This window comes from Magallana gigas, chromosome 9 (genome assembly GCF_963853765.1).
Source record: "Magallana gigas chromosome 9, xbMagGiga1.1, whole genome shotgun sequence".
NCBI lineage: Eukaryota > Metazoa > Mollusca > Bivalvia > Ostreida > Ostreidae > Magallana > Magallana gigas.
This window is the reverse complement of record NC_088861.1, coordinates 5089942-5110828: the sequence shown is the minus strand read 5'-3', so window position 1 is coordinate 5110828 and position 20887 is coordinate 5089942. Positions and strand designations below refer to the sequence as shown.

At 31.2% G+C, this 20887-nt stretch overlaps 1 long non-coding RNA gene and 2 other non-coding genes across 3 annotated transcripts in view; all 3 read left to right on the top strand.

Annotated features, from left to right (window-relative positions):
* The window catches only part of LOC117692162 (uncharacterized), a 36275-nt gene that overhangs the window by 8794 nt on the left and 6594 nt on the right, over nt 1-20887 (top strand). The window lies entirely within an intron of this gene.
* Nucleotides 5117-6669, top strand: LOC117692161 (uncharacterized). The gene is made up of 4 exons (XR_010709838.1): nt 5117-5212; nt 5412-5473; nt 5608-5760; nt 6208-6669. It is a non-coding gene; the product is annotated as an uncharacterized protein (transcript).
* Nucleotides 8477-20863, top strand: LOC136271730 (uncharacterized). The gene is made up of 5 exons (XR_010709691.1): nt 8477-8613; nt 8918-9070; nt 20130-20191; nt 20372-20524; nt 20619-20863. It is a non-coding gene; the product is annotated as an uncharacterized lncRNA (long non-coding RNA).

The following is a 20887-nucleotide window of genomic DNA, read 5'->3' as shown; positions in this document are numbered from 1 at the left end:
AATACGATCTGGAACACAGGCGAGTATTGTAAAAGTACCATGTTATGCATTTTGATTATGTTTTCAAAAGAGAATATTAATTACGACATTATCTCATAATTCTAAGATGTAGTCAATAATGATGAGAAAAGCTCAATTTCACATAGTAAAACTTGACCAACAACCTCCTTAACACTTCTAAAACAATTTCTGCATCAAAGCCGGTTGATGTATTTTTTTGTTTTGCTGGCTTAAGCATTTCATGAAATGATCTTGTAATTATATTAAAATTTGACCCAACATTAACCCTTCATATCCAAAATATCACTTCAAACACTGTCATCATATACTTTAAATATGAAATGCTCTCCCCAAAGAAAATGAGATGGTGTTGCTTAGTAGAATAGGGAATGAAGATAATATTTTTTTACCCTTTGCATATCTTAATCTTCTTTGTCTCTTCTTAGAATATCAGAAATTGCCAGGTGATTCAAATCTCCCAATGGTTATCGGAATTGTCGTCGGGGTTTCAGCTGTACTGGTCATTGCAACTCTTCTTATCATTGAATTAGTAAACAGACGATTCTACTCAAGACAAATAAAACTAAACGCCCATTACGTTGGATCTGTCATGTCAGAACACATCACTAGCACCCTTTGGAGACCAACTGAACAACGCATTGATATTTGCGATGTAGATATATCTACTGACAACAGTATCTACATGCTAGCAGACTCACGTCGATATGAAAACATGTAACTCCAAGGAATATGTATATCTTTTTTTAAATGCCAAATTTTTACTTTTTGAATGAGTAAAAAATGATGATCGTGTTTCGAAACCAATGTGAAATACATTGTAGACTATCTAATGTATGTTTTTCTATAAGATATAACAGGTGTTATATTTTGTATCTGTACTATTTCTTATTTTTCATTTAGTTCAATGCTTTTCCTCATGATCAGCTCTCGAGTACAGTATAATATAAAAAAAACCTTTTTAGTAACATTTTTGCATATAGTTACAATTGATAATTCACGTTTCGTTCGCTTTTATGATTTTGTAATTGTATTTGCATACTCAAAGGAATATGTATATATTTTGTTAAATGCCAAATTTTATATATATTACTGGTGTTTTATTTGGTATCTCTACTTTTGCTTTTTTTTTCATTTAGCTTATAGTTTAATACTTTTTCTCATGATTAACTCTCTTATACAATGTAATATAAAAAGACTTTGTAGTAAAATTTTTGCATATAATTTCAAATTCATATTTCACGTTTCACTTTTATGATTTGTATTGAACAAGTGCTTTGTTAGAGATATCAAAGTATGTTAGAGAGGAAAAAAATAATGCAATAGACAGATATTAAGTTTTAAATCGATTTATTGACTCAGTTAACTGGTATTACAGTATAATTAGGCTAAGACTTCTGACTTGCATTTTTTTTTTATTTTAAGAAATTGCATCAAACTAAAAATTTTCAACTATAAAAGATCAAACTTACATTACCTTACCTTACTACACGTACCTTGTGTGAATATATTATTTTCGATCAATACCTTACTATAAAGAACATACATACCCCATCGCCATGCCTAATCATATCATTTCCAGATAAGCAAAATTGGGTGTATATGGTGCTTTCCTGCAAAAGAAGTAGCTAGGTCGCGGTTATCACTGCCAGATCCGATTTTTTTTAACTATCTATTTACAATCAAAATGAGATCAGTCCATCCGACTGCGCATTCGCAAAGAATAATAGGATATTCATGTGCGGATCCATAACATTTTTCCTAGGAGAGGCGTTGAAGGTTATCTATGTTTGCCAGATGGGTGCAAGGCGTATTTCAGATAATTTTGTGATGCCTTCTAGATCCGCTCAAGGTTTCGTATATTTATTAGCTTGATGTAATATTGTGATTTACACAATGTAAATTTAGATTGTTAAACAAGTTATCGTTAATCTATTTATAGATGTTCTGATTGCTCTTGCTTGTTATCCCCACAAGTAGGCAAAATTTAAAAAAAAAAGTAGAATCAACCTGTCCATAATGTGTAACACCAACATAATATGTCTAACACAACAAGTGTTATGATACAGTGTTTACCAGCACTTTCAATCCTTCTGTTCTATACAAAATTACATATACACAGACCGCTACTGTAAATCATATGGTATGCAGGATTTCTGATTAAAAAATATATTCAATGACGTTTTTTATGCTGCAAGATTCCACTGTACAGACCACTTTCTGTTTTGTGTCCTGAAGAACTACTGTAACATCAATGACTGGTCGATAATTACATTAAGTCTTTATAAATGAGAAGTCACAATTAAAGCACCATTGAACAAATCACATGTTGGCTAGTAATTCTTTGTTTAGTTCGAGTTTAACGTTTACGTCCTGAAACATTTAATGACCAAATCAATTGCAAAAAATTTGAAACCATCGATCATACAATTTTTTCTCCGACGCGTGCCTACGGGTGTATTTTGGTTAAAAAGTTTAAAACTGTTACTTGTAATATGTGTCCACACGAAAAACAAGTCAAGCTAAAACTATTTAAAATTGCTCTTTATTTTCTGTGGGTTTTTTTTTTATTTTAATTTCAACATGCACTATTAATTGCAATAAATATTTTGTTTCTGTTAGGTGTTATTATTTAAAATGCTGTTTCTATTCTCTGGAGAGAACAATTCTTCAAAGGGAACTCAAATTTCCTCTCTAAATGTTAACTACATTTTAATACAGTAGATTCGTTTAGTTTTTTTTTTCAGTTTTACAATAAAAGAAAATGTTAATGGTCACTAATTGGCTTGTCCGAAACGGTGGCCTCGTTGGGCTCCCCAACCATCCGTCCAAGTATGACAGGCCAAAGTTGGTGTACTGTTGGATAGTTGAATGAATATTTAAGATTAGGATGTTTCAATTGTTCTTGAAAAAATGGGTTCCCAGAATACTAGTTCTTTGTTTAGGTAATACTGGGATACTGCAAACTGGGATCTCTTAAATAGTATACATATCATAACGGTATATATCAAACATTGGGATTGCAATGCATTACTTTACATGTACTTTACATGTATTTACTAAATTATACATGCATATTTTTACTCGTTTTTTTTTTTACTTATATAGTTTTAGTTTTGCATGTATACAGTACTTATCCTTTTACACATACTATACATATTACCCAAAAAGCTAATTACATATACACCAAATTCACATTATTACTGACACACTTTTTACAATGCTTTCATAGCTTTTTTACTCTACGATTACCTTGTCTACACTATGAGCATTGCCAATTTTCATGTTTCCAAAAAATATGTTAATTTTACGACATCTTTAGGAAACAAGTCAACAAAACACAAAAGAGAACTTGACTGTCATTGCAATTGAAAATTAACAATAATCTATCTTACCTCAGAAGGGAGAAGAACCTGTTAGGTTTTGCTCATATCAAATACTTAACTCAGGCACGTGGCATGGGGGGGGGGGGGCAAGGGGGCCTCCCCCCTCCCCACTTTTCTTGCAGCAACAAATTTTCTTAAATTTACATATAAAAAATTGGAGTTGCCCCCCCCCCCCCTCTACTTTTTTGGGAGCATGTAAAAAATTGGAATGAAAATAAGGAAATGAAGTGTGAAATTAAAATCATAGATAGACGACGCCACAGATTAGGATTTTGAAGAATTTGGAGGGTTTTTGTTGTTGCTTTTTTGTTTGCTTGTCAAGATTTTTTTGTAAGACTTTGACCCGTGCGTGTACGGGTTGACATTGCGTATGATATTGGACATTTAAGAAATAGATACATCGATACACCGTATTGCTGACATTTACATAACCAAGGTTTAAGCCAACAAAAACGTTTTTAGTTACACTACACTCTGCCTAGTTAGAATAATTTTACAGTTCCTCGGGACAGGCCTTCGCCACATTTAAAATATCTCCCATATACCTGTACCCGTAATGTAGCTGAAAATTGAAAAATCGCTCTGAAACGATTTTGGAAAAAAAATAATAAAGCTGCATTGAAAATAACAGTCAAATTATTCATAACAAACCAATTTGAGGCTGTAAATACCTTTCATTTAAAACTTTAATTCATATTTTTTAAGAATTCAACACTTTTTCACAATTTTTTTTTTTACTCGCTTCGAATTTATTTTCGGGATTTTTTTTATATTAAATGCACCGAGCTATTGTAAAATCCGAAAAATCCACATGATTTCCAGATTTTTAAAGGAATTCTTATTGATTATTGATTAGCGAAGCTTGAATGAGAAAAAACAAAACAAATTGGTAATCTTCAAGTACCAATAATGTTTAAAATATAGAAAACAAAAGACAGTACTCTTTCCGATTTCTCGGTATTAAAGCCCAAAATTCGAGTCTACTATCTTAATAAAGTAGAATATATGAGTCTTGCCCCAGACTTTCAAAAACGATGCTACGCCTGTTACTTTAAGATGAACAAACTCTAGCACAAGAAAGCATGTCCTTATTAGGTGCCTGCTACGCCCAAACCTACAAAACCATCACGGGTATTTAAAAACATTTCTAGTTGGGTGAGTGTAAAGGTACTGATTCAGAAATAAGATTTATAGACACCTGATATGGATTAAAATATATGCACAGGTGAAAACTATGGGAAACAATTTGGACATTAAATTAAATGTGACATCTAAATGTAAATAATTCATGCATTTATTTCTTGCCAATTCAGTTGACGTCTTTACTTGTTCTTCAGTTACATACATGTATCTGTCGTACAGTTCTTCCAATATTATACAGCTGAGCATTCGATTTCATAATTAGATGCTACTTTTTAGTTTATCGTGCTTGCTTACTTTGTATTTACGGAATCAAATAACATATATATATATAATTACGTTATATTACAAACAGGAAACAAATGTAACCGAGCAGTGAAGATGGAGATGGTGTATCTGATGGTTTCACACAGATAAATATTCAGCTTGTACGTAATTAGTCAGTATCAACCGCCTCATCTATATTTCATGTCCTCTTTTAACTTCCGCTTGTATTAACTTTCCTTGTAACATTCTCCGCCAACCCATTCTCAGATAAGCAAAACAAATCTTTAAACAATATTATATATATTGGTATTATTAGAATAAATCGGCGCAATGAAGTATCAGCTTTATGTTGTCCTCTGTTTGTATTGCAGTACTACATGCGCATCTTTGAACTGCGAAAGGTAAGTTTCACACGCTGAGTGAGTAAATTATTTTGTTTCCGTTTACAACAGCTAGCGATTTTAAAAAGAAATATTTAAACTGACTTTATATTTCATTAGTTATTTGATGAAATTCTTGTAGATTTGTTGTAAATTTTAAATACCTTCTGATATATTCGATCACTAGTGATTTTAATTTAAAAATTAATATTCTTGAAAGGAACTCGGATGAAAATTGTCTTGAAGATTGCCAATGGAACGAGATTTTAAACAAATGCGTTGGTCAGTTTTTATTTATGAAATAAAACCATATGCTTTTTGTATTGCGACAGTATATTTTTTCAAAGTCAATATAACTTAATGTTCACCTAAACTTGCCTTTTGTATCGTTGTTTAATATTTCTGTCACATGACAGATTGTAACGTTGGATCATATGGGAAAAACTGTTCCAGTCTATGCAGGTATCCGAATTATGGAAGAGATTGTGAACAAGATTGTTCGTACTGCAACCAAGAATTGTGCGATTCTACATTAGGTTGTCCGAAAAATTATGGAACAACTCAAAGGGGTACACAACTTAAAGATAATATGTAGAAAAGATATAATTAATTTCATTAGGGACAATATACTGTGGAATCATTTAATTTCATGGGGGGGGCAATTTTCGTTGATTGTGGTTTTTTTTTGCTGATTCGTGGGGATGTGATTTCGTAAATGCGTCGGATTTCAGTTTCAGTATGTAAACTAAATCTTTAATAATTAGTTTTGTTGAGGATGTTAATTGTGGGAGAGGGCTACCCACAAATACCACGAAAATTAAGCCACCACGAATTATAATGATGCCACAGAATTGTAAGGGCCTAAATTATCCCCATTATGAAAGTCACAGTGTTAACTTATATATTATGTGCTTAAATTAAGCAAATGGTATGTCGCCTTATCTAAGAAATTCTTTTTTAAACTACCATAACATTTTGATATTTTTATTTGTTTCATCTTTTAATGAAAAATTTAGGTTCAAAAGCAACAAAGAAAATATCTTTTGGTTCAGTTCAACTTGATTACGTCATCATCGGAGTAATGGCATCCGGGTTTTTAGTTACTTTTATAGCCATTACCTATTTGTTTAGAAGAAAACAACAATGGGTCCTAAATATCAGAAGATCATCTTTTGTCGACAGACTTATTTACCTCTGAGAATGACTTTGATTCGAAATCTCACAAAAAGAAAAGAAAATTGCTTTTATGTTTTACTCATTGGTTGGTTGAAATTGAAGGACAAGTGCGGAAAGTGGAGGATGATGTCAAATCGATGTGTTGATATAAAATTACTTAATTGATTGTTGGTTTAAGCAAACTGGTATTGATAATTATGTAATGAGTTGTTCAAAATCATTGTATTACTTATGAATGTAATGTTGTATATATTATTAGATGTACATGATTGTATGTTTGTAAATAATCATTAAATGGAATAAACAGTGATTTTTGTCTTGCTAATATATTCAACTGAGATAGATATAAATTTAATAGATAGATAACAATACAATACAAATCAATATTACGATAATAGAAATAAAACCAACTTAGCTGTAAGCAGTATTGCAGTATCAACGTATTACTGCATATACATGTAATCTTAATTTTAACGTACTTAGCTCTACTGTAGTCACATATATTTTCTCTTTCTTGAAGTCAATAATATATTTATGTTTGTAAACAAAAATTATGTTCATCAACTCTTGATTCTAAGGTCTTTTTGCTGGTTAAATGTGTTGCATTTATCATAAACAGGGCTTACAGTAAAGTTTAAATGATATATTGTGTATTTATGGCGCAATCAGTATGAATGGCAAACGTTACTTACATCATCAAATGGACCGGACACATCCCCGAATGTATTGTGTGTTGATCACATTATAATTACATCTACCGAGTATGATTCCCCCTATTTCTTAGATAACTTATGGTTAATTCATAGCTCTATTGAAACGGACAGGACTGGTATATGCACACCCTGTAAAATGATTAGTCTAAACCTATAGCGATCTAGGAAATATCGCGGACTGCAGGGCCTAATACTGATGTAAACCTCGAAATTCCGTAGGAGAGATCTTGACTGTTTCTTTTACCTAATAGACTGATGTACATTAACAATAATTTAGTGAATTTAATTTATTTTTAACAATCAGTTAACACTCAGTTAATTAATTTGTTAAAAAAGATGGAAATATAAAAAAATGAAAAAATGCTTTCTTTTGTGATTCATGAGGGTTATAAAGGTAGCGATCTTTGCAGGACAAATTAACCTAACCCGCTAATGCAGATTATATATTTTTGCTGCAATGTCCCAACTTCATATCCCCAATCAATCTCCAAGCAAAAGATTTTTTTTTTTGTTCAAATATGTTACCTTTAAAATTGTCTAGATAGATTTCGTATAACAGATATTTATTGAAACCGACAACTGCTTTAAAATGATTTCGGTCGTTCAAAGTGTTGTTTTGACGGTGGAGATAAGTTTTGTCGATTATCATTTGCCATCATATCAAGGGCCGTCCTTCAAAGTCCTTAAGTCAAACAAGACTAAAAAGAGTTTGCAAAAGATCCGGGTATTTTTTGTCAGTTATCTTTAAATTCATATCTAGGGGTATATTTTATTAATACGTTAAGCAAAACACCAGATTCGAAAACCAGTAATGAGCAATTAATAGCAGGAACCTAGGAATATATTGTTTAAATTATCCGCGTTTATGTTCAACTGTATTGCTCAAGTAGTTGACATCTGTAATGGTGAGTATTAGCAGTTTGAGCGTTGTATTTGAACGACCTGGGTAAAGGTAACGCTATAACAAACACTATAAATATACAGTTTACGATTAAATACACATACACAGATTAAATACAAAAATCGTAATTTGCTGTGTATTCTATAATGTACATATGTGATGAAATCTAATAACATAAGCTATTTGTACCACCTAGGTTATTATTTTTCTAAACGACGTATATACAATTACTAATAGTTGGTATAACAAACAATCTGAAAAAATGATACTGCTTTTTTATTTATAGCTGTTCACGATTTAACAAATCGAAATGGTCTAATGTTTCAACATGGAATTTGTAAACAATTAGGCATAATCCGTTGTGATTTTTGCGATTTCTGTAAAATAAAGTCATAGGCACACACTTAACAGATATATTAAATTATTATGGCTCACTAGCTTTGTCTTTCCTTATACGTATTTAAAGCATCAAATCATTTTAGTGGCGTGCTAACAGTAAACGGAAAAAGGAAACTCATGTATTTTGAGATAGGTTCCAATTACTATTTTCTGCAAATAACATTTTGTTGCAATGGTATTCCAACTCTTTGTTTGTTTTCATTTGCTCTGCAACATCACATCATTTGCAAAAGGTAAGCCTTATAAGTTTCATACGCTTCTTTTTCTATGAACAAAACAATGACATGTTATTTCACTAGCATTTTAAGAAGGCAGAAAAGCACAGTTTTGTCTAATGGTAATTCTTTCCATATTGTAGACAATTTCCTTCTTGAACGTGTAATATTGTAGTAAAAATTAACAGTATCGTGATTAATAAAGAATGATGCAGAATGGTAAAGATTTAAGGAAATGTTATTATAAAAAGTAAATTAAATTATCCATTATAGACATGTATCGGTTTTTAAACGTGCAATTTATCCTGCTCTGTTTTGATAGAATGTAAAATCGGATATATCGGAAGTAACTGCTCGAGTCCATGCAGATATCCAAGTTATGGAAAAGGTTGTCGATATGAATGTTCGAATTGTTTGAAGGAAATGTGTGATGCAAGATTTGGCTGTTTGATTCCTGATGTATCAATAGACAAAGGTAGTAACTACATTAAAAAAAATGTTGAGTTTTTGCTTTAATCTATTTCATATAATTTTTATATTATATATATTATTGTAAAATCATATAAGTATAAAATCATAAATCCTATTTAATTTAACCATAGCTGGTTGAATACAGGTTTAAGCAAATTTTAATTAATCAAACCAGGTTGTATTCAGGTTTTACCAAATTTAGTAAATCACCTATTTTATATTTAATCTCTAAATTTATATTATCATCATCATTTTTTACTATGATTTATTATGATTTTAATTTTGATTTTTGATATGACCTCGCTTATATGCTTCCGGCCACTGAAACAATAATAAAACCACTGTCACCAGACTTGGTACACCGGTGGTCCATTATTCATTTATATTTATTTATTCTTAAACTGCAGGACAACCCATACGTCCTGTACGGAGCATGTAAGTGTACCTCATCACATCTTAATTTTACTGTGTCAGTGCATTTGAGAGGTGGAGTAGGTATGGACGCCGGATCGTATCGAGATGGAAGTACTATGGTATACCATAATACGTTCGCCATAGGTTAACAAAATTAGTTAACCGCTATACTATACTATATACAAACAAACAGTCATATTTCCAAGGTGATCCATCGAGATACGACGGTTTCTCTGCAGACTGATGACTTACTGTAGACATTTTTAGTTTATTTTCAAATTTTAATTTTTTTATTTCTAAAAATAATTTTTAAAAATTACATCATAAATATGTTTTGTTTATCATTATTTAAATTAAATTCTTTAAGCTCCGGAGGCATCATATTTCAGGATATTATTCATCGCCGATCTGGTTTGCCATAACGGTTATTGTACCAGATGTCGGGCAACCAAAGATAAAATTGCACGCTTTCTTCTCCCAATGAGAGCAATATTGTTGGCAATCTCTTCCATCATTTGGATATCTGCATTGACTTTACAATTTATTTCATAGTAACCAATCGGACAACCTATTAATAAACAATAATCATTTTTACTGACAATTAATACTTTGCGTGTAGGATGATTAAAGGGAGAAGAAGATCGTCTACTCTTAAAAGTTATTACATAGAATATTTCTTAAAGAAAATCATATAATATACTTACATTAAATATTTGAAATGAGATAATTTTAAATTGATAAAAATTAAAAACTTTAGCCGATGCCTTAGTCCAAGAAAATATTTACTAACCTATGAAATCGCCATTCCGCAAAATGCAATTAATAAAAAATATTATGCCTTTAATAGATCTAAGTGTTTATTTAAATCTACATTCTTATTTCACTTCCCTTATTTTATTTTCACTATATTATTTTGAATATCAATGTTATTTTGATAAAGTCTCTATTTTTCTCACTGGGGGCTCTGCAGTTGTAACTTTTACAGATTGTTATGTAGCAAAAAGGAAAAATAAACCGAACGCATTGATACTGCATTGCATCCATGAGAAAATTAGTTTCCCTATAGCCATGTGTTTCTGCAATGCACACATGTGTATGGAAACGAGGAAGAAACTTGGTATAACACAATTTTCAACTAAAAAGTTTTACTCCATTCTTTGATGATTCATACGGATAAATGCATTTTAAATGCCATTTAATTTGCATTAGTTTATACGTATGTACAAAAGGTATAAATTGATGAAAACAGAACAATACATGATTGGTTGTAAGACTGTATGTTATACCAAGTATATTATGTGCGAATGCGGCGATCCAACTGCACAGAGTAGTAAACAAAGGCATCATGTATTGGAGAATCCGGTAGTATAGAACTAAATGTTTCTTTCAAAAATTTGAATTTTTTTTCATTCTTTAATAATTTAATTCTGGTTGAAACGCTCTTTCTGATTTGCTAAAAAAATTTTTGATATCGTATAAAGAATGTTGCCTACGTCATTGTAAGACTAACGTCATAAACGTATCAATACGCGTGACGTTATGTTTGAATTTTGTACAATTTTACGTCTTTGAAAGGTCAAACGCCCGTTTTTATCTACAATGAAGAGTAAAAAGAGTAAACAATTTAAATTATAAGCAATGAATTCAATATTTATTTGTTTTATACGACATAAAATGGTTTAGAGCAGTTCACGCTTTATAAACCGCGATGTATTGGAAAATCAAGTAGTATAGAACTAAATGTTTCTTTCAAAAATTTGAATTTTTTGTTTGTTCATTCTTTATTCACTTTAAGATTTACATCAAATCAGTATTCATATAGATACATTATATAATCAATACATATAAGCATTTAAATTGAGCAGGAGAATAGACAAAGTACTCAAACTAAGCAAACAAATTATTTCGTAATTTTAAACTATTTTTAATATTCGTTCCAAGATTGTTCATGATCTGATATTTTCTGAGCCTAAAAGTTGAACAAGTTTGACAATTAAAGGTCATTTACTAAGGCAAGGCACGGCAGGTTGTATCGCCGCATCTTGTTTCTTGGTTTCTTGACTCGATATTATGGAAGAGAATATTGTTGAAACGATATTAATATTCAATGTTACGGAGGCTATACTGTATGTGATTATGGAAGAGTTCATTTTCCAAAAAAGATCTTTTAAATGTTTATCGGGACGCAGTTCTTGTTTGAGGTCCTCTTAATTCCATGAATTCTGTAATAAAGATGTTAGATTGTCTTTTCGGTATTAATACTATGACGTATCTCGTTGATGTCTGTTATATGACATGTACAGTTGTAGCCCTAACACAGTTTGGTAGAATGTCTTAAAATATCTTTGTCATCGCCTTCATCCGTAGTGCTTTTGTGCTCTCGGAAACTTATTTCATCGGCGATCTCGTGATTTGAACTGCCTTTACATATACATACATTTTATTTCACGTGGGACAGATGGACGGACCTTCAATAGGTTAGTTATTGTTAACATATGGCAAAAGATACACAAATTTAAATAACACAAAACATACCATTACAATATTGAACATAGTTTTGATTTTAAACACTGAAAGACTGGGTCGTCAACGGAGTCGTACTTATACCACTTGATCTATAGTTAGCATTGAGGAACATGTTGGATATGAAAATGATTATGTGCGCAAAGTAAAGATGCTTTAGAAATTGTGATTTATTTCAAAAACTACATAAATGCTTTTCTAGTCGATAGATAAGTTACACGTAGATAAGCTTAAAACAAGGCATCTGATACGTGTGCACAGGTAAATATTTGATTTGCAAAACCTATTACGTAAAAGAATTTTGTGAACGAATGTTATATCAATGAATTTTTTTGCGGCAAGTCGTCATAATGTAACACTATGTGTAACACTATGTCTACCACAGGTTAGAATGGATATTAACAAATTTATAAGAAATTATATAAAGATGTGAGACACATCTATTTTCTTCCTTTGTGAAAACATTCATTAACTTCGACTTGTAAGGAAAATAACTTTTAGAATAGAACACGTGATAATAATTAAATATAAAATGAGGAAATGTAAAACGGGAAGAGGCAGTGCAAAATTAGTGGAATGAAACATTAGCCCTCTCTAGCAGTTCGCGTCCTTTGCTGCATCTTATTTTGTTCATCTTAAGACTGCATAATGTGTCAAGCATAAATTTTCAATAAATAAATAGTTCTATGCACAAATAAAGATAATGTATTTAGAGAAAAGCAGCTGCTGCGTCAATATATAAGGCTGAGTTCGATGAATTAAATACAATTTGAGATTGTCTTTCCCATTGTCACCTGATTTGCTCATTTTAACTTATTTCTGTTAGCTAATGTATATATCAATGATTTACCCTATTTTGAAAACTTCTTTAATTATACTTTTTCTAAAATTATATTATTTCTGAAAAGGAACGACAAGGAAAATTGCCAAGAAGATTGTCATTGGAGTGAGATAGACAATAGATATATTGGTTTGTAGTAAATAATGCATTTTTCATGTGTGCGAGCATATACGTAGTACTATACCCTATACAGTTAAGTTAGTTTAAAAAAAACCAACCCATTATGAACCTCAATTGTATAGTTTGTTAAGAATACGTTTCTTGTTAATATAATTTTACAAACTGTCCGCTTGGCTTTTTCGGAATAAATTGCTCAACATAGGATGAAGCTCTGCCATTCAGTCAACTGAATGATAACTGAATGGTCTGGAAAGTGGCTGAATGGCATAGCTATGCCATTCAGTAATTTTTCAGTTACCTTTCAGTCACCTTTCAATTGACTGAATGGCAGAGATTCATCATGTGCAAGTCCATGCAGATATCCAAATTTTGGAAAAGATTGCCAACAGGAATGCTCCCACTGTGAGCAGGAAGTGTGTAATGCATCGTTTGGCTGTTTAAGTAATGTAATGATATACAAAGGTACCCTTGATTGATGTTATGTCTAATTTGCAGATATACAATAAATTAAATGTATGCAATTAAATCAATTTGACAGAAAATAAAGCCTGATGCTAGGTACCCACTGTAATGCGATTTGTCGTCTAACACTACGATTGACAACTCGTACCTGATCGTGGAACTTCACTAAAATGATTGACCTACGTACGAGGTGATGCGAGGCGATACCACCTTATGCGTTTTGTTGAGCGTTGAAAAGGTAAGGTCACGATAAGCGTATTTCAGGTGACGCGATCTGTCACAATTTCATTGCCCGTTTAGATACGACAAAATTGGTTCTGATAATTTGTCTTACATAGAATTTCCGATTGAATCTCGATCTGATCCGAACATCACGACATGATTCTCCGACTCTTAAATACTTGCAGATACGTTAGTAAACGTTACGATAAGTTAATCATGAGCCAATGTGCTCTGTTGCGATGGGACATGATCATGATTACGATTTTTCACGATCAAGATGGAAGATGAGCTACGATTTGACCCCGACAGATATATCTATTTCGTACGACTGGCTATATTGACAGATCGCATCTGATCGTAGCGCAGTGTGTTGTTTGACTCCTCTAAGATTTCTTCAGATCATCACAATTAGGACAGCACTATTAAATACGACATGCAGCGCTCAGAAACGATACAATGCAATCGGATACAATGATAATGAAAATTCACCGTTGAAAATGATCATGTTGATAGTGGAAAATGTTTTGACGGTCAAATTATTTTCTACGAATACCACGATTGCACGACACACCGTAAGAGCCAGTGAGATTTAATCAATTACGAACAATTTAAAGACCACAATTTCAGCCGCGCTGCGAATGGTGATGATGGGTACGTATCAGTGACAAATAAAACCTTCGTCTAGGGATTGCTTCAAACAAATGGCTTTGGTCGCGTTTTTCGATCGAACAAGAAAGGCAAGGATCCATAATCCTTCCCCCGAAGGAACTTTTTAAAACTATTACATGTATCTGAAATTTATAGTACAAGTATAATTCATTTCTCATAACCTTTGAATTCTAAAATTGATAAAATAGGTTTTTTTTTTAGAAAGCGAGAAGGAGGTTTGGATTCAGATCTTGCTTTTATTATTGGTTGTTCTGTCGGATTTGGAGTCGTGGTGCTGATTGAAGCTTTCTTAATTATAACAATAACAAACAGAAGGTTTTTCACGAGATTTTTAAGAGAAAACGCACACTGTGTTGGGTCTGTGGTAACAGAACACACTTTTTCCACGAATCGTAGATCTCCAGAGCAATATACTATAATTTGTGATTATAACGACCCTACGGACGGCGGAATTTACATGCTAGGAAGTACACTTCAAGTCTGAAAAAAATTTAATGTATTCCGTTGATGATACTATCGATAAAGTATTCAAAGAGCAATTTGATGCTTTAAATAAGAGTAAGGTTTTCTAAGATAATGAAAACTAATGTAACATTTCCTATTATCATTATACTACCTAAACGAAAATAGCTCGATTTTTATGTGGTTTTTAAATACCTTAAAGCTGAACAATAATACAGATTTGAGTCTTACATTTTAATAATTTTCTTCATAGTCTTAAAACTACTCAGTACATGGAACTATCCAGTCTGATATTACTGAATTACAATGTATATCTAAATATAGCATTACATTAGATTTCATTCCGTATATGTTTTATAAATAGAGCTTCAGTGTAATTATACCAGGTATATATCTGCTATTTTGTACTATTATATTAAGTATATTTAAATAAAAAGAATATTAATGCTCTTTAAAATGAATGATGTTTTTGTTCATAGAGAAATGCGAGGTGTGTCCGAAAATAGCGTATACAAGTGGCGTTATTCAGTTTAACGAAGACACAGGAAGATGAAACTTCTGCCACAAAGGGTTCACGTAATTTGCGTTATATGCTTTGATATCAAATATTGTATGAAATTAAATTAGTAAAATGAAAGCATGTTTGTTCTTAATTTTGACACGCGGCGCAATGTCATATTAAAATGAAAAGTTAAAATCAGCATATAGAAATGAAAATCGCGATGACGAATACTTTTCGAATAAAAATTCAAATAAAAAGGGATTTTGATTTGTTAATTATTCTATCACATGTATTAGGATATGTATAAAGGATTTTGCTTATAACGAAATGTTTGAAGATTTTATATCGCGTTTAGTGACAAGTTAAAGTGTGAACTCGTATTAAAATGACGACATCAGCGTTTGAGGCAGCGCACCCATAAATACTAAAAGTTTGAAAAGACCTTGAATAAAATCTTAAGAAAGTATCTTTATCTTGAAAGTAAATAAAATTATAATATAATAGTATAATGACATCAAATGAAATTGAAACCCCGACCGATAAAAAAGGATGACAAAATGCTGAGCGATACATTTCAGGAAGAAAGATGTTATACAACAAGTAATACAGGGCAAGTTGGAAGTCGAAAGATCGTTTTTTCTTAGGAAATTTTTTAAAAACAAAGCTAGAAATGCATAGTGAATGTAGACTCAGAGTACATGTTCAAAAAATATTATTTTCTAATATATTTTCGGAAAAAGAACGTGAATGTTCCCGTAAACGATGTGATGGGTTTAACAACGACGGCTGACGTTTTTTCTACGTCACACATTGCGCTGCTTGGCAAAACCTGCTGATATAAATTATTTTGTTTCCTCCAAAAATTATTATTGAGCATGCAATTGGAGTTTGAGGTACTGTTTGTCAAAGGGTCTTTGATCAAAATACTGTTGAAATTATAGTGAACAGAACCTAAAAATTGCCCTCGTAACATTTTTCAATTTTAAAGAATGACGTTTTGTGTTACATAGGATACAGTATGTCAACAGTTTATGACCACGAAACTCCTCAGAGGGACTTTGGACTAAAATGAAAATATAAAGTATAAAAAAATATATAGAATCATTTTAACAAGTGCTTGGACTGTGGGTAATTGTATGAAACAGCAATTTAACGTAGGCCTGTCTATTTCATTGTTGGCCACTCAGCCATGGCTCTTAAAAATCAATAAATTTTTTCTGGTTTTTAAGCTAAGACTTACGCATTCTATGAATAGATCATTAGACCAGCGCCCTTTTTACCTTGTTTTGATGCAAGAAATAAACATTTACGTCCTACCAAAAGTCCAAGGTCTTGTTAAAATGGACCCGTAACTAAAGAAATATAACATTAGTAACGTCAAAAACTTTCGCCATAGATAAAAATCATGTTTTCCTTTTAAAATAGTAAAGTTTCTAAATGTATCTAACAACACTTAGTTTCAAAATGCTTCGTAATTTAGAACAACTATTCTATTTTGAGGGTTGAGGCTTTTTGCACAGATTAAATACAGGAAACAGGAAACATTGACAATTTCCTTATTTGTTATATGATCTGCTGTACAAATGCATTTTTATCGAAGCAAAGATGCTTGTAAAACAATTTTGAAGTCTTAGATATTTAGTATTGTAAACGGTTTTGAATTTTCATAATATCCACAAAAATGATAAACAACGCATATTCTCTATATCACAAGGTAGGAAAAAAGTAAAAAAAAAAAAAGGTAAACATTATGAAAATTAAATAAACCAGATTTTCTTGTAAGTTGCCTTGGAGTATTTTTTTAATAATATAATACTAAAAAATATTTTCTGATTGATTTCTAATGATATTCAAATAAATCATGATGTAATTACAACGTTGTTTAATAGATTACTAGATACCCTCTCCCTTGTCTCCAAATTGTCCATCCATTTGGGATAAACTAAAACCTAAATATTGGAAACAGCCTTGATTATCTAAGCCACAAAGTATGTATGTTGTCCTCATTCTTCTGGAATTAGAATAGTAAGACCAAGTCATGAGCAAGTTAACCGCTGTCCTGTAATTGCCTTTGTTTAGATCTCCTATGTTTGTCATTGTACGCCATAAACATACCTTAGACAATACAATATAGATATATGATATAGATATATAACAGAAAATTTAAGCAAATATCATAGACTCAACAATACTTTTGTTAAAATATAATTACAATTTTGGTGTGTGTCAATGAAAAGTTCTCTGTACTAGAATATATATAAATATTTACAAACATTGGCTAATTTATGTACAAAGAACTGTTTTTATTGTTAGGCCATGTATTCTACAGTTACAATGTATCTTGAGTAAATTTGATTCTGTATACTGTATACTTGCTACTGATATATGGAAAGTAGGAACATGATTTTTGCATATAGTTAAGATAATAAAGAGAACAAAATATAAGAACATAGATAAGAACATAGATACACGTAAATGAGAATTGTAAAGGAGAAGTGGTGTTTTAAATCAGTTTATTAATTGATGTCTACGATGTACATTCAGTAAAAAAATGACTTTGAAAAAAATAATTTGCTAAAAGAATAAGATATGTTTATTTCTAGAAGATCTATTGCACTAGCAATTAAATATTAGATAATCAGTTCTTAATGAGACTTCTTTTCTTTACCACAGGAAACCAAAAAAATTACATTATTTTGTATCATACATTCTGTACGTGTTGTACTCCTCTTCCGGCATATGGTGTCACATACCACGATCTTTTTCATTCGGCCGCGTAGTAGAAGATTGACCTGTGATGAGTCCTTTGGTTATTCAATTTTAGTCAACATAAAATACATGTATGCTATGAATTGCTCGTATAGACCAAGACCACAGCAAGTAGACAACATTAGTAACGTTAAACGAAGGAACAGGTTATTTATGATTAACCCAATGGTTGCTGAATCAATATGCATATGTATTAAGAATTGATATTCTTACTTCATGTACTTTTACAAGATAAGAGAGTAATAATGTTGGTATATATATTTGATAGAATTAAACATTTTTGAAGATAAAGATCCAGCTAGAGAGTCATGTCTGACTTCCTCTTTTGATAATATATTTTACGCCATATATTTGGTGTCAGTTGGATGTAACCATTTGTGGAAATGACGAATGTCATTATGATTATAGGGAAGAAATGTTTATCAAATGTTATAAATACAAGAAATATCAGAAATGTTTAACAGCGTCATGGTATACCAGCTTTCTCTTGCCATTTCTCTGTTTTGCTGTACCATATTCTGTGCATCTTTTAATTGCGAAAGGTAATGCTTTCTTACATTGTGTCAAATATTTATATTTTTGTGATATGTTTGGTAAAGATATGGAAATTAATTGAAACGAAATGGCCGCAATTGAAGTAATGATGATTCAAAGAGATAATTCTGATATTTTGTTCTAATTTCCTTGTATTTTAATTGAAGTACTATTTGTACATGCATCACATAATATACTGAAACAACAAATTAAAATGAAAGTACATTGATTTTATAAAGGTCACATTCTAAATTCAAACACGATTAGATGTGAAACTTGTAAACTGTTTATGAATTTTGTAAAATTAAAAGGAGTTTTACTTTTCATTCCTTTTTGTTCACATTATGTGATTTAAAATCTCTATGTTATTACATTTAAAATAATATTCTAATTTTAAAAAATTAAAATTTATTTAAAAGAATATGACACGTTATCGTCTTTAGTTGTGTTACATATAATCCTGATTACTGGCGTCGGAAGCAAATTGAAAGGGGGGGGGGCTAGTATGCCTTTTACTCCAACGTCTCAATCCTTTAAGGTGAACAATTACATTTCCGACGAGAAAAAGTGGGGGGGGGGGGCTAAACCCTCTATGCTGCTATGTGCCTAACGGTTAGGTCCAACTTTGCAACCCCCCTAGCCCCCCAGGTTCCGACGCCTATGTTGATAGGGCAAGTAGGTGGTCCTATCCGGAATCCATTGTAATATCATTGACATTTTTTATATAAGTACGCTGCTTGTACAAAAATATTTATAAAAAGATTGTAATTTAAATGTTTGTGGGGTGAAGTTCTCTGGTTGCTCTATACTGCCAGGTTCTCTATTGTGTTCAAATAATTATATTTTAACAAAATATATTTCTCCCGTCTTAAAAAACCATTGACATAAATTTCTTTTCGACATTAAAAGATCTTTATGAGATGAGACGTATGTAATTAATCAAGCCCCGACGTTTAAAAAGAAAACAACTTTTACGTTTTTACAAAATTAATTTAATTTTTAATTTTTGGTTAAATCTTGGGTCGATTTGAGCTTGATCTCCCCTATCACATATCACATAACTATCATTCTAGCTAACGTAAGCCAAATAAATACAAAAATGTAAAAACAATTCGAAGATATTGGGACTTAAATCTTAAGAACAGGAATGTCGTCATAAATAGTTTAGTCAAATTTTCCCGAGAAAAACGAAATATTGAAAGATTCAGAATAAAAAACATTGACCGATAACATATATATGAAGTTCAAAACCAAACGATTTACATTGTTTTATAACATTTTTTGTTAATTTTACACGAAAGGACAACCTCAGAACAAACCTATTTACCTACTTATTATACATGTGTAAATGTATATCTGGAAAATCGCAATGTCTTTGCAAATACGTGTTTATACCATATATGAAATCTATTTATAAAAATGTTTTTGCAGAGATTGTGAAATCATAATGAAACAAAACGTAATAAGTTTTGCTAATGAAATAAATAAAGTAACCTTATTAAAAGTGTGACGTAAATTCATTGTTAAAGTTAATTTTTCAAATAGATTTTCAGAACAGAAATGTTATAAAGACTGCCAGTGGAACGAAGCATTCAACAAGTGTATTGGTCAGTTAAATTTTCAAAATTCATTTTCGTAGCGTTGTGTATTCATTTCACCGATTAACAGGACGTACTTATAACAATATAAAATGATATTTGATTTTGCTTTGTTCATATTCGTATTTTTTTTATCGTTGGTAAAATGAATGCTCATGGCTAATGTTTATCCTTCCTCTCACTTAAAAGACTGTGAAACTGGTTTTTATGGAGAAAACTGTTCAAGTCCATGCAGATATCCTAATTATGGAAAATATTGTCAACATGATTGCTCACACTGTAACCTAGACGAGTGCGATTCAAAACTTGGTTGTATGTCATCCGATATTCCAACTAGTCAAGGTATACTTAATTAAGATATTGGTAATTGCTAATATTATTGTTAAGCACGTTTCATATGCCAGATTTATTAAACTTAGAAATATTTGTTTTTAAGATTATAATACATCAAAGGAAAAATCCATTCAACTGAAATACATCATCATTGGATTAATAACATTTGGATTTTTTGCTACTTCCATTATTATTGCTTATGTGTACAAAATGAAAAGATGATCTTTTGAAAATGAAAGGAATTGGTCCTCATTTGTGCAGAGACTTCGTTATTATTAACTTTGTTTTTGCAAAACTAAAACAATTTGCTATTTTTAAAATCATTTCATATAATAAAAGTGTCAAAACAAATATGGCACAGAGGAGAAATTT